Source organism: Triticum aestivum, chromosome 5A (assembly GCF_018294505.1).
Source record: "Triticum aestivum cultivar Chinese Spring chromosome 5A, IWGSC CS RefSeq v2.1, whole genome shotgun sequence".
NCBI classification, from domain to species: Eukaryota; Viridiplantae; Streptophyta; class Magnoliopsida; order Poales; family Poaceae; genus Triticum; species Triticum aestivum.
Genome location: NC_057806.1, coordinates 365163628 through 365175826, shown reverse-complemented (window position 1 = coordinate 365175826; position 12199 = coordinate 365163628).

The following is a 12199-nucleotide window of genomic DNA, read 5'->3' as shown; positions in this document are numbered from 1 at the left end:
CTTAAACGCTCACAACCCGCCGTAGCATCAATGATTTGATCAATACGGGGGAGGGCAAAAGGATCTGCTGGACAAGCCTTATTAAGATCTGTGTAATCCACACACATGCGCCAGGTGCCGTTTTTCTTAAGGACTAGCACCGGATTGGCAAGCCACTCAGGGTGAAAAACTTCAACAATAAAACCAGCTGCTAAGAGCCTGGCTACCTCTTCTCCAATCGCCTTGCGTCTTTCTTCGTTAAACCGGCGGAGGAACTGTTTCACCGGTTTGTATTTAGGATCCACATTAAGGGTGTGCTCAGCGAGTTGCCTCGGTACACCTGGCATGTCAGAGGGCTTCCATGCAAAAATGTCCCGATTCTCACGGATGAACTCGATGAGCGCGCTTTCCTATTTCGGATCCAAGTTGGCACTGATGCTGAACTGCTTGGACGAATCGCCAGGTACGAAGTCAACAAGCTTAGTTTCTGCTGCCGATTTGAACTTCAGGGCCGGATCATGCTCCGTAGTTGGCTTTTTTAATGGAGTCATGTCCGCCGGATCAACACTGTCCTTATAATACTTCAGCTCCTCGGTGGCACAAACCGACTCTGCGTAAGCCGCATCTCCTTCCTCGCACTCCAAAGCGATTTTACGGCTTCCGTGAACCGTTATTGTCCCCTTGTAACCCGGCATCTTGAGCTGCAAATACACATAACAGGGCCGTGCCATAAACTTGGCGTAGGCCGGTCGCCCAAACAGGGCGTGATATGGACTTTGGATTTTCACCACTTCAAACGTCAATGTCTCCGACCTGGAATCATGATCATCTCCAAAGGCCACTTCCAGAGCTATCTTACCAACAGGATATGCTGACTTGCCAGGTACTACACCGTGGAACACCGTATTAGACGGTTTGAGATTTTTATCTGTTAGTCCCATACGACGGAAGGTCTCATAGTATAAGATATTAATGCTGCTCCCTCCATCCATGAGCACTTTGGTGAACTTGTAACCTCCCACCTGAGGTGCCACCACCAGAGCCAACTGACCCGGATTATCAACCTGGGGAGGGTGATCCTCTCTGCTCCATATGATTGGCTGTTCAGACCAGCGTAGATAACGGGGCACGGCCGGTTCAACAGAGTTGACTGCCCGCCTCTGAACCTTCCGGTCTCGCTTGTCCAAGCTAGTGGTGAAGACATGGTACTGCCCACTATTCAACTGCTTTGGGTTGCTCTGGTAACCTGACTGTTGCTGCTGCTGGTTATAACCACCCTGGTTGTTCTGATTATTTTGATTATTATGTCCGCCCGGATTACCATTAAATCCTGAACCGGAATTTCCTCCACCGTAACCCGGCCCGGATCCTGAGCCACCGCCGGAGCCGTGATCATACCGGAAAGCATTAGAATTCTTGAACTCCTGCATAATAAAGCAATCCTTCCAAAGGTGGTTTGCTGGCACCTCCTTCGTCCCATGTCTTGGACAGGGCTGGCTCAGTAGATAATTTAGGCGATCCGGGTTAGGGTTGGGTGCCCCACTGCGATTTTTCGGTTTACCCTTGCGTCGCTGGCCATTGTCCTGCGCGTTGGTATTAGCCACAAAGTCCATGTTACCATCCGCTTTACGCTTGCCTCCACCACCATTGCCTGCCCAGTGATGCTGCTGACCTTTGGAGTTGTTGTTCCTCTTTCCCTTCCCTGCCTTGTCATCATCAGATTCGGGATCCTTGGTACTATCAGAATCAGCATACTTTACCAAAGCAGCCATGAGGGTCCCCATGTCAGTGCAATGGCGCTTCATCCGTCCCAACTTCAGCTTTAGGGGCCCAAACCGGCAGTTGCCTTCTAGGGTTAAGACTGCGGTGTCAGCGTTGATGCGGTCTGATGAATGCAACACTTGTGAGACCCGGCGCACCCAATGAGTCGTCGATTCTCCTTCCTCCTGGACACAGGCAGCTAAGTCTACTATCGACATGGGCTGCTTACATGTATCCTTGAAATTATTGATAAACCGGGCTCGTAATTGGGCCCATGAACTGATAGAATTGGCCGGTAAGCTTTTTAACCAAGTGCGGGCCGTTCCTTCAAGCATCATGGTGAAGTATTTCGCACATGCCGCATCATCCACATCCAGCATCTCCATGGCCATCTCATAGCTCTCCACCCATGTCTCTGGGGGTTGATCCGCCGTGTAATTTGGTACCTTGCGCGGGCCCTTGAAATCCTTGGGTAGGCGCACATTGCGTAAAGCGGGGACAAGGCAAGGCACCCCCAAAGAGCTAGAAGTAACACCGGGTTCGACCGAAATAGTTGGACGAACCGGCGTAAGCTGCCGAGCCTGATATTGTGCGGCTAACTCGGCCTCCCTGCGTGCTCGGGCCCGGTCCACCACTTCCTGAGCGTTATCAGCACCACCCGCCGGGTTGTTGCCGCGGGGTGCTCCACGTCGTTCATTACTTGACACTGCCGGTTCCTCCATACGCCTGCTATAGCTCCGGCTTGGGCGAGGGGTCGAGTGGATCCGGTCGCGGCTGTACGAGTATGCTTCCTGTTGGTCCAAAGCTGTCCTAAGAAGCTCCTTGACCCGTCGCGTCTCTATCGCCTGCGGTGAGTCACCTTCAATTGGAATGGCCTCCAGCCGTGCAGCAGCGGCGACGAGATTGTCCATTGGGTTGGAGTAGTGACCCGGAGGTGTTGAAACAGCCTGAGGTATAACGGTGTTTTGACGAGGCGGATCCATCCGACGAGGCTGAACCGGCGCACCGGTCCCAGGAGCTTCCGCCCGGTTTCCCTCCAGCGGATTACTGGTTCCTGCTCCCGGGGTGTTGAAAAGGTCTCTGGCCTCGAAAACCGGAGGCAAACGGGATCGGTACTTCCTCCTCATGACTTCATGCGACGCGTTCTGGTCCAACATGAGCCTGTAGGCTTGTGCGTCTAGAGCGGCCCGCTCTGTGGCCATCCTGGTATCCTCAGCTGCCAGGTCCGCCTTGGCCTGGGTGATCTGTTCCCTTACCTTTGCAATCTCCGCGTTGTGGACGTCCTGATCCGCCGGATTAGCTTCCGCCATAAGCACAGCCAATGCATCAAATAGCTCTGATAGAACTTGAGCCGGCGGGCGCACAGGGCCTCCTGCCCCGGCAGCCGTCGCCGCTGCTGAACCGGAGGTTGTTGCCGCAGCGGTCGAAGAATGAAGCGCTGCTTGTGTGCCGGCCATGAATATTCCAACTCGGTTGGGCAGATCAGAGGGGTCCGGAATACTGTCGCCGTCGGAACAGCCCCCAATCCGGCCATCTTGTAGCTGATATAGAGATTCGGTTTCTCCGGTTGATGACTCATCGCCGGAGTAAATGACGGTCTCGCCGCCAGATCCCGATCCATCCTCATGACCTCCTCCATGGATGACTCCCACGAAGGCACGCTTCATGGCCGGTTTAACCCGGGCAGATCGCGCACGCTGAGCCGTTTCGACGAGGTCGGTGCAGATATCCGGCTCAGGGCCCGGTTCTCCGATCTTGCCGATGAAAACGTGTATGCCACCAAAGGGGACCCGGTACCCGTACTCAACTGAGCCGGCCTCGGGGCCCCAGCCTGCATCGTCGATGTAAAGCTTTCCGCGACGACTCTTAGTCATCCGGCCTACGGCGTAGCCCTCGAGTCCTTCAAAGCGACCCTATAAGAACTTGAAACCATCGTGCGATAGCCCCACGGTGGGCGCCAACTGTCGTGGTTTTGTCACGACAGATGTCCTAGATAAAGGACTTAGTCGTGGAGCCATCGCGACGGGTTAGCTTGAAGTGGTTAAAGCGGACACAGGGATGCAAGAGAGTTTATACTAGTTCGGCCCCTTCGATGAAGGTAAAAGCCTACGTCTAGTTGTGATGGAATTGATGGGGTTTCGATGACCAGGGAGCAAACAAGCTTCGCATATGTCTCGAGTTGTTGTCTGTTGTCCTTGAACCGCCGCCAGGTCGTCCCCTTATATACATGGATGACACCCGTCGGTTCACAGAATCCCAATACCGGCTCATAGATGTGTCCGATTTGGTCTCTACTTATTCCTAACTTACAATACAAGTTAAATACCAATGCCGGTTTACGGCCACGGGCCTTGAACCGACTATGGGCCTTGAGCCCTCATCTGCCTTCTTGGGCTTTAACATACTTAACTACTGATGAAGTTAACCCGGCCCAGATAGGCCGGTTTACGCCCAGTAGTGATATCCCCAACACCGCCGTTCATGTCGCCGCCGTGGCCACTGTCACCTAGGGCCGCGACCGAGCACACCACCGTGCTCAGTGCAACGCCAGGAGGCCGTCGAGGCACTCCGCAGCCCCTGCCGTGCCCCGTAGCTCGATTCCGCCCAAACCCGTGCTCCGGTCGCCGCCTTGAGCTCCGCTCCGGTGAGCTCCGGCTGTCCCCGCCTCTCCCACTTGCCCCTGAAGACGCGGACGAGCTCTGGCTCCTCGCCCATGGCCTCCGCCGCCCAAATGGTCGCCGGAAGGCGAATCCCGTGCCCCTCCGCCGCGTTCTACCTCGCCGGCGGCTAAACACCGGCGGGATTGACCGGGTTTGACCCCGTCTGACCAGGGTTTGACCACCCTGGGTCACTGACACATGGGGCCAACCCCGTTAACTAAACCATTTTAGGTTTAATTTAATTTAGGATTAGCCACAGACACTGGCGTGTGGACCCCACACGTCAGGTTTGACCTGGTCAGCTGCCTTTGTCTTGCTGACGCAATGCTGCTGTCATGCTGACGCAGTAATGGTTTTCTAGATTTAAAATAAATCAGGAAAATCCAGAAAATGTTATAAACTTCTAAAATTCATAGAAATTCAAGCGTAGCTCAGATTGAAATAATTTATATATGAAAAATTATCAGAAAAATGCAATCTACCCATCTGTACCATTTTCATGCATGATAAACCAACTTATACGTGCTGTATATGAGAAAACACACTTATGGCATTTAAAGGGACTTAATTTAGAGTTGCATTTAAATCTTTGGTTCAAATGGACCTCTTCCAAATAGAATGCTAAATGCATTAGCTCAAAACACATCACATACTCATGTCATGTTCATGCATCATATTGTTGCATATGATTGTGTATTGATTGCCGACACCGTTCCTTCTCGATAGGTCCTGCTCCGGAGACCGATCCAGAGTACCTGTCAGAGGAGCAGTGCCCCCCTGTTGATCTACCAGGCAAGCAAACCCCCTTGTTCATTCCGATACAATCCTACCTCTCGCTCCTGCTCTCATTTATTGCATTAGGACAACAACGATTCAACTGCTACTTTATGTTGCGGTAGTTGAACCCATTCCTCTGCATGACCTGTCATTGCCACAGTAAATAGTTAAAACCCACTAGCATGTGTAGGAGTTGATTGAGCCATGTTGTGTACCTACCATGCCATGCCCGCTATTGCTTAGAGTTATGTCAGGTCTGATTCATCGGGAATGAATTGGAGTGTTACGATATGTTCTGGTGCTGAGAGTTAAGCATGTGAACACGATTTGGTAAAGGTAGCGGTGAGAGGCCATGTAGGAGTACATGGTGGGTTGTCTCATTGGGACCGTCCTTAAGAACTGAGTTCTGTTAAGTTGTCCAATGACTAGCTACTACCACACATTGGGCTCCGGGCACTCCCAGCTCTCTCGACTTATTAACCGCCTTGATCTCTCTCTAGGAGTTACAAATAGTTTCTGGTGTTTGTAGGTAGTGTTATTTTTCTACCGAGTGGCACCCGGCAGGGTGGACTTGGGACAGACTAGGCACCGTGGCCCGGTGTACCTAGTGGCACCCGGATGGTGGGCTCGGGAACCCTGTACACATCGTTTGGGGCCGTGAGCGAAACCCGGCCGGATCTCCTTGCGGATGGAACCCGAATAGGCGTTAAACCTGGACTAGAGTCTTGTGTGGTTAGTCAGGTCGTGGCCAACACCCTCGCTAGGCTTCCGCTTGAAGGTTGCCGAGATACATGATGTGTACATGGTGATAGGTGGTGAGAGCGTGTGTGAAGAGTACACCCCTCCAGGGTTATCATGATTTATTCGAATAGCCGTGTCCTCGGTTATGGACTTCTTCGATGCTTACCTGGTACATAGACAACTTAAAGTGGATATTCTAAAATGCTCAAGACAAGTGTGAGTGCTATGGATGGCCTTCTCGTAAGGAGACGAGAATGAATCCATAGTGGTGTATTGATGTGGTGATTAGTGGACTCGTGTGTGTTGCCTCACCTCAAAGAAGTTTCTCGTAGTCATAGAACAGGATAGCCACTGAGTCAAAGCTGGCTTGCTGCAACTAAACTCCACACTACCTTCTTGATACAAATGCATGTATGATAGGATCTGATGTAAGTCTTGCTGAGTACCTTTGTACTCATGTTTGCTTTATTTTATGTTTTGCAGGTGAGACATCTGTCTCACTAGTAGTACCGCTTGGACTTCGACGAGTAGCTTGTTACCTCAGCTTCGATCTTGTACCCTTGGGAGGGACTTGTAGATAGTCAGGCTTCTCGGCCTTTTTCTCTTGTAGTTGTCTGTACTCAGACATGTAATGCTTCCGTTGATTGTATGCTCTGAATGATGGGTCATGAGACCTTTGTTTGTATTAATGTTATGTGGCTCTTCTGGGCCTTTATCTATATGAGTTTGCGTTATGTTGTGATGCCATGTTGTACATAACATACTTGCATGTTATGCGTACGTGTGACGTGTATTGCTATGTGTGGGATCCGACAACCTAGTTGTTTATCTTTGGTAGCCTCTCTTATGGGGAAATGTAGTCTAGTGATTCCACCGAGCCATGGTAGTCCGCTACAGCCCGGTTTACTCGGAGTCCTGCTAGCCCAGCACTACTGCTCCGGAACACTTAGACTGGCCGACATGTGATTCACTTTGTTCCTGTGTCTGTCCCTTCGAGGAAATGTCACGCGATGACATCCGGAGTCCTGCCTAGCCTGCTACAGCCCGGTTCACCAGAGTCCTGTTAGCCCAGTGATACAGCCCGGATTCACACGCTGCTGACCAACATGCTCGATGTTGATTCATGTATGCCTATCCCCATAAGTTAGTGCCACTTTGGGTTCACGACTAGTCTTGTCAGCCTGGGTTCTCTGTCATATGGATGCTAGCGACACTATCATATACGTGAGCCAAAAGGTGCAAATGGTCCCGGCCATGGTAAGGCGACACCTGTGGGAATACCGTGCGTGAGGCCGCAAAGTGATATGAGGTGTTACATGCTAGATCGGTGTGACTTAGAATTAGGGTCTCGACAGCTTTGGTATCAGAGCCTGACTGCCTGTAGGATTGCCAAGCCAACCTGGTCGAAGTTGGGTCTAGAAATTCTTTAGCTATATAGGGGAATTGATTGTGGAAGAGAACGTAAGGCTCTTTTTACTCCTTATACCTCATGCCTTCTGATCTGAGTCATCCTATCTTTCCTACGGGGTTAAGGAACTAGGATTTCTCTTCCGTCTATCAGGATCACGTGTTACTACTCCGTAGTCTCTAAGAATTGGTTGATCTGAGTCTTATCCCAGTTCGAGTACCTCCGGTATAGCCTGTTTAGTAATATCTCAGAACCTTGAGTGATGATGTTGAGTTTGTTACTACCCCATCATTTGCAGGATGTCTCATTTTGAGCATTTTACTGCCGTTATGCTGCCGGAATTGTCCTAGGAGTATGAGAGATACTAATTTCTTGTGCTATTCTACATCCTTATGATGATGCTAAATCCATCCTTGTTTTCCTTGGTTTCGTTCTTCAGGATGTTGCCGGTTAACCGAAGTTCTGTTGCTCATAGTTGGAACCACGGAGATGGTAGGGATGAGGATCCCCCCGACCAGTCTTCATTGGCAGAGTTCATGTTAGAGATGGAGAGGAACAAGCGTGAGTCTAACCGCTTGTTAGCACGTATCGAGAAGAACACCGCACCCCAGTGCAAAGAGTCAGCGACCATCTATGATTTCATTGGTCTGAAACCACCTACCTGCCATCATTCCATTCAACCACTCGATGCAGATGACTGGCTTCGTAGTATCACCCACAAGCTGCGTTCTGCGAACGTAGCTGAAAGTGACAAGGTCACCTACGCTGCTTATCATCTAGAAGGTCCTGCTAGTCTTTGGTGGCAGAACTATGAGGCTATGCTTCTAGCTGGCCAGATACCCACCTGGAGAGATTTCACTGAGGCTTTTCGCGAGCATCACATCCCTCAGGCTCTCATTGACCGGAAGAGAGAAGAGTTCTATAGTTTCACCCAGAGTAAGATGGCTGTTGATCCTTACAGTAGAGAGTTTGAGAACCTTGCCCGCTATGCTACAGAAGAGGTGTCCACAGACGCCAAGAAGCAGGCTTGGTTCCGGAAGGGTCTCAACCCCAAGTTGCGTCGTGATCTCCACTTGCATCATTGCAATACATTCCAGGCTCTTGTGAACAAGGCCATTAATGCAGAGACAGCTCAACTCACTTACGAGGAGTCTCGTAAGCACACCCGTGATTTGGGTTCTTCCTCAGGTTCTACTTTGCAGAAGCGCCGGATTTGGTTTCCGAACTCCACTCTTCCACCCGGTTATACACCGAGGCCTTCTTGTGTGGCACCTCACCCAATTCAGTTACATGCTCCACCCAGGCCTATTGGTAGACCACTTGTCAAAGCGGGTCCACGTCCTACTTCAGGGACTTGTTTCACATGCGGAGAGCCAGGACACTATGCACATGACTGCTCTCAAACCAACTATGCTCCACCCCTGCCTGAGAAGTCTGTTGGCCGTGGTAAGCCACCATGCAAGATGATTAGTGTCAAGTCAGCTCCCACTGAACGTGGATGTGTGCATCACGTCTCAGCTAAAGACGCTCATGATGATCCGGATGTCGTTCTGGGTACACTCCTTGTCAACTGTCATCCAGCTTCGGTTCTGTTCGATACCGGAGCATCTCACTCCTTCATCTCTGAAGGCTATGCTCATTTGCACGACATGTCATTTTGTGATATGCCAACTCCACTTGAAATCCAAACTCCAGGGTCTAGATGGCAAACGACCAGTATAATCCATGGTAATGAAATCCTTGTTGATAGACTTGCATTCCTTGCATCACTTATAGCCCTCAAGTCTACAGATATTAACATCATCTTGGGTATGGACTGGATGACAGCTCATCATGCCAAGATTGATTGTTACACCAGGTCTGTTCAACTTACACATCCATCTGGCAAGATAGTCACTGTCTCCACTAGAGTTGCAAAGCGTCAGCTCTATTCTCTTAATGCCAACCCTCTTCCAGACCTTGAAGATATCCCGGTAGTTCGTGACTTTCCGGATGTCTTTCCAGAGGAACTGCCAGGTATTCCACCTGACAGAGATGTAGAGTTTTTCATAGATCTTATCCCAGGAACCGCCCCAATCTCTAGGAGACCTTACAAGATGGCACCCTTAGAACTAGCTGAGCTTAAGAAACAACTCGATGAATCCTTGCAAAAGGGTTTCATCCGTCCTAGTTCTTCTCCCTGGGCTTTCCCCATCCTCTTCGTCAAGAAGAAGGATGGTATAGACCGAATGGTTGTAGATTATCATCCCGTTAATTTGGTCAAGATAAAGAACAAGTATCCGCTCCCCAGGATCAACGACCTGTATGATCAGCTCGCTGGATCCTCAGTCTTTTCAAAGATGGATTTGAGGTTAGGCTACCACCAAATCAAGATCAGAAATGGGGACATTCCTAAGACGGCTTTTGTCACTCGTTATGGACAGTACGAGTACACCGTCATGTCCTTTGTTCTAACCAATGCTCCAGCTACATTCTCTCGCTTGATGAACTCGATCTTCATGGAGTACTTAGATAAGTTCGTCGTGGTTTACCTCGATGATATTCTTATTTACTCAAAGAAAGAGGAAGAGCATGCCGAACATCTTAGACTTGTGTTAGAGAAACTCAGAGAGCACCGCCTTTATGCCAAGTTCTCCAAGTGCGAATTTTGGTTGCTAGAAGTGACCTACCTGGGCCATGTGATATCTGGTAAGGGCATTGCTGTCAATCCCGAGAGAGTTCAGGCCGTTCTTGATTGGACTCCGCCTGAAACGGTTAAGCAAGTTAGGAGTTTCCTTGGCCTAGCCAGTTATTGTCGCCGCATTGTTGAGAACTTCTTCAAAGTGGCCAAACCTCTCATGGAACTTCTCAAGAAAGATAAAAAGTTTGAGTGGTCCCCACAGTGTGAGCACAGTTTTCAGGAACTGAAAAGACGCCTGACTTCCGCTTGTTGGGGAACGTAGCAATAATTCAAAATTTTCCTACGTGTCACCAAGATCAATCTATGGAGTCATCTAGCAACGAGGGAGGAGTGGATCTACATACCCTTGTAGATCGCGCGCGGAAGCGTTGAAGAGAACGGGGTTGATGGAGTCGTACTCGTCATGATCCAAATCACCGATGATCCTAGTGCCGAACGGACGGCACCTCCGCGTTCAACACACGTACAGAGCAGCGACGTCTCCTCCTTCTTGATCCAGCAAGGGGGAAGGAGAGGTTGATGGAGATGGCTCCAGCAGCAGCACGATGACGTGGTGGTGATGGAGCTGCAGTACTCCGGCAGGGCTTCGCTAAGCTCTATGGAGGAGGAGGAGGTGTTGGAGAGGGAGAGGGAGGCACCAAGGCGTGGGGTGAGAGGCCCTCCTTCCCCACTATATATAGGGAGCCTAGGGAGAGGGCTCCGGCCCTAGGAGATGCAATCCCCTAAGGGGGGCGGCGGCCAAGGGAGGAGTCCCTCCTCCCCAAGGCACCTAGGGGGTGCCTTCCCCCTTTGGAACTCTTCCCCTAGGGTTTTCCCACCCTAGGCGCGTGGGCCCTAGAGGGAAGTGGTGCCCCAGCCCACTTTGGGCTGGATCCCTTACCACTTCAGCCCATGAGGCCCTCCGGGATAGGTGGCCCCACCCGGTGGACCCCCGGGACCCTTCCGGTGGTCCCGGTACAATACCGGTGACCCCGAAACTTGTCCCGATGGCCGAAATAGCACTTCCTATATATAATTCTTTACCTCCGGGCCATTCCGGAACTCCTCGTGATGTCCGGGATCTCATCCGGGACTCCGAACAACTTTCGGGTTACTGCATATACATATCCCTACAACCCTAGCGTCACCGAACCTTAAGTGTGTAGACCCTACGGGTTCGGGAGACATGCAGACATGACCGAGATGACTCTCCGGTCAATAACCAACAGCGGGATCTGGATACCCATGTTGGCTCCCACATGTTCCATGATGATCTCATCGGATGAACCACGATGTCAAGGACTTAATCAATCCCGTATACAATTCCCTTTGTCTAGCAGTACGATACTTGCCCGAGATTCGATCGTCGGTATACCGATACCTTGTTCAATCTCGTTACCGACAAGTCTCTTTTACTCGTTCCGTAACACATCATCCCGTGATCAACTCCTTGATCACATTGTGCACATTATGATGATGTCCTACCGAGTGGGCCCAGAGATACCTCTCCGTTTACACGGAGTGACAAATCCCAGTCTCGATTCGTGCCAACCCAACAGACGCTTTCGGAGATACCTGTAGTGTACCTTTATAGCCACCCAATTACGTTGTGACGTTTGGCACACCCAAAGGACTCCTACAGTATCCGGGAGTTGCACAATCTCATGGTCTAAGGAAATGATACTTGACATTAGAAAAGCTTTAGCGAACAAACTACACGATCCTTGTGCTAGGCTTAGGATTGGGTCTTTGTCCATCACATCATTCTCCTAATGATGTGATCCCGTTATCAATGACATCCAATGTCCATGGTCAGGAAACCATAACCATCTATTGATCAACGAGCTAGTCAACTAGAGGCTTACTAGGGACATGGTGTTGTCTATGTATCCACACATGTATCTGAGTTTCCTATCAATACAATTCTAGCATGGATAATAAACGATTATCATGAACAAGGAAATATAATAATAACCAATTTATTATTGCCTCTAGGGCATATTTCCAACAGTCTCCCACTTGCACTAGAGTCAATAATCCAGTTCACATCGCTATGTGACTAACACTCAAGGTCACATCCCTATGTGACTAACACCCAAAGAGTTTACTAGAATCAATAATCTAGTTCACATTACCATGTGATTAACACTCGATGAGTTCTGGGTTTGATCATGTTATGCTTGTGAGAGATGTTATAGTCAACGGGTCTGAATC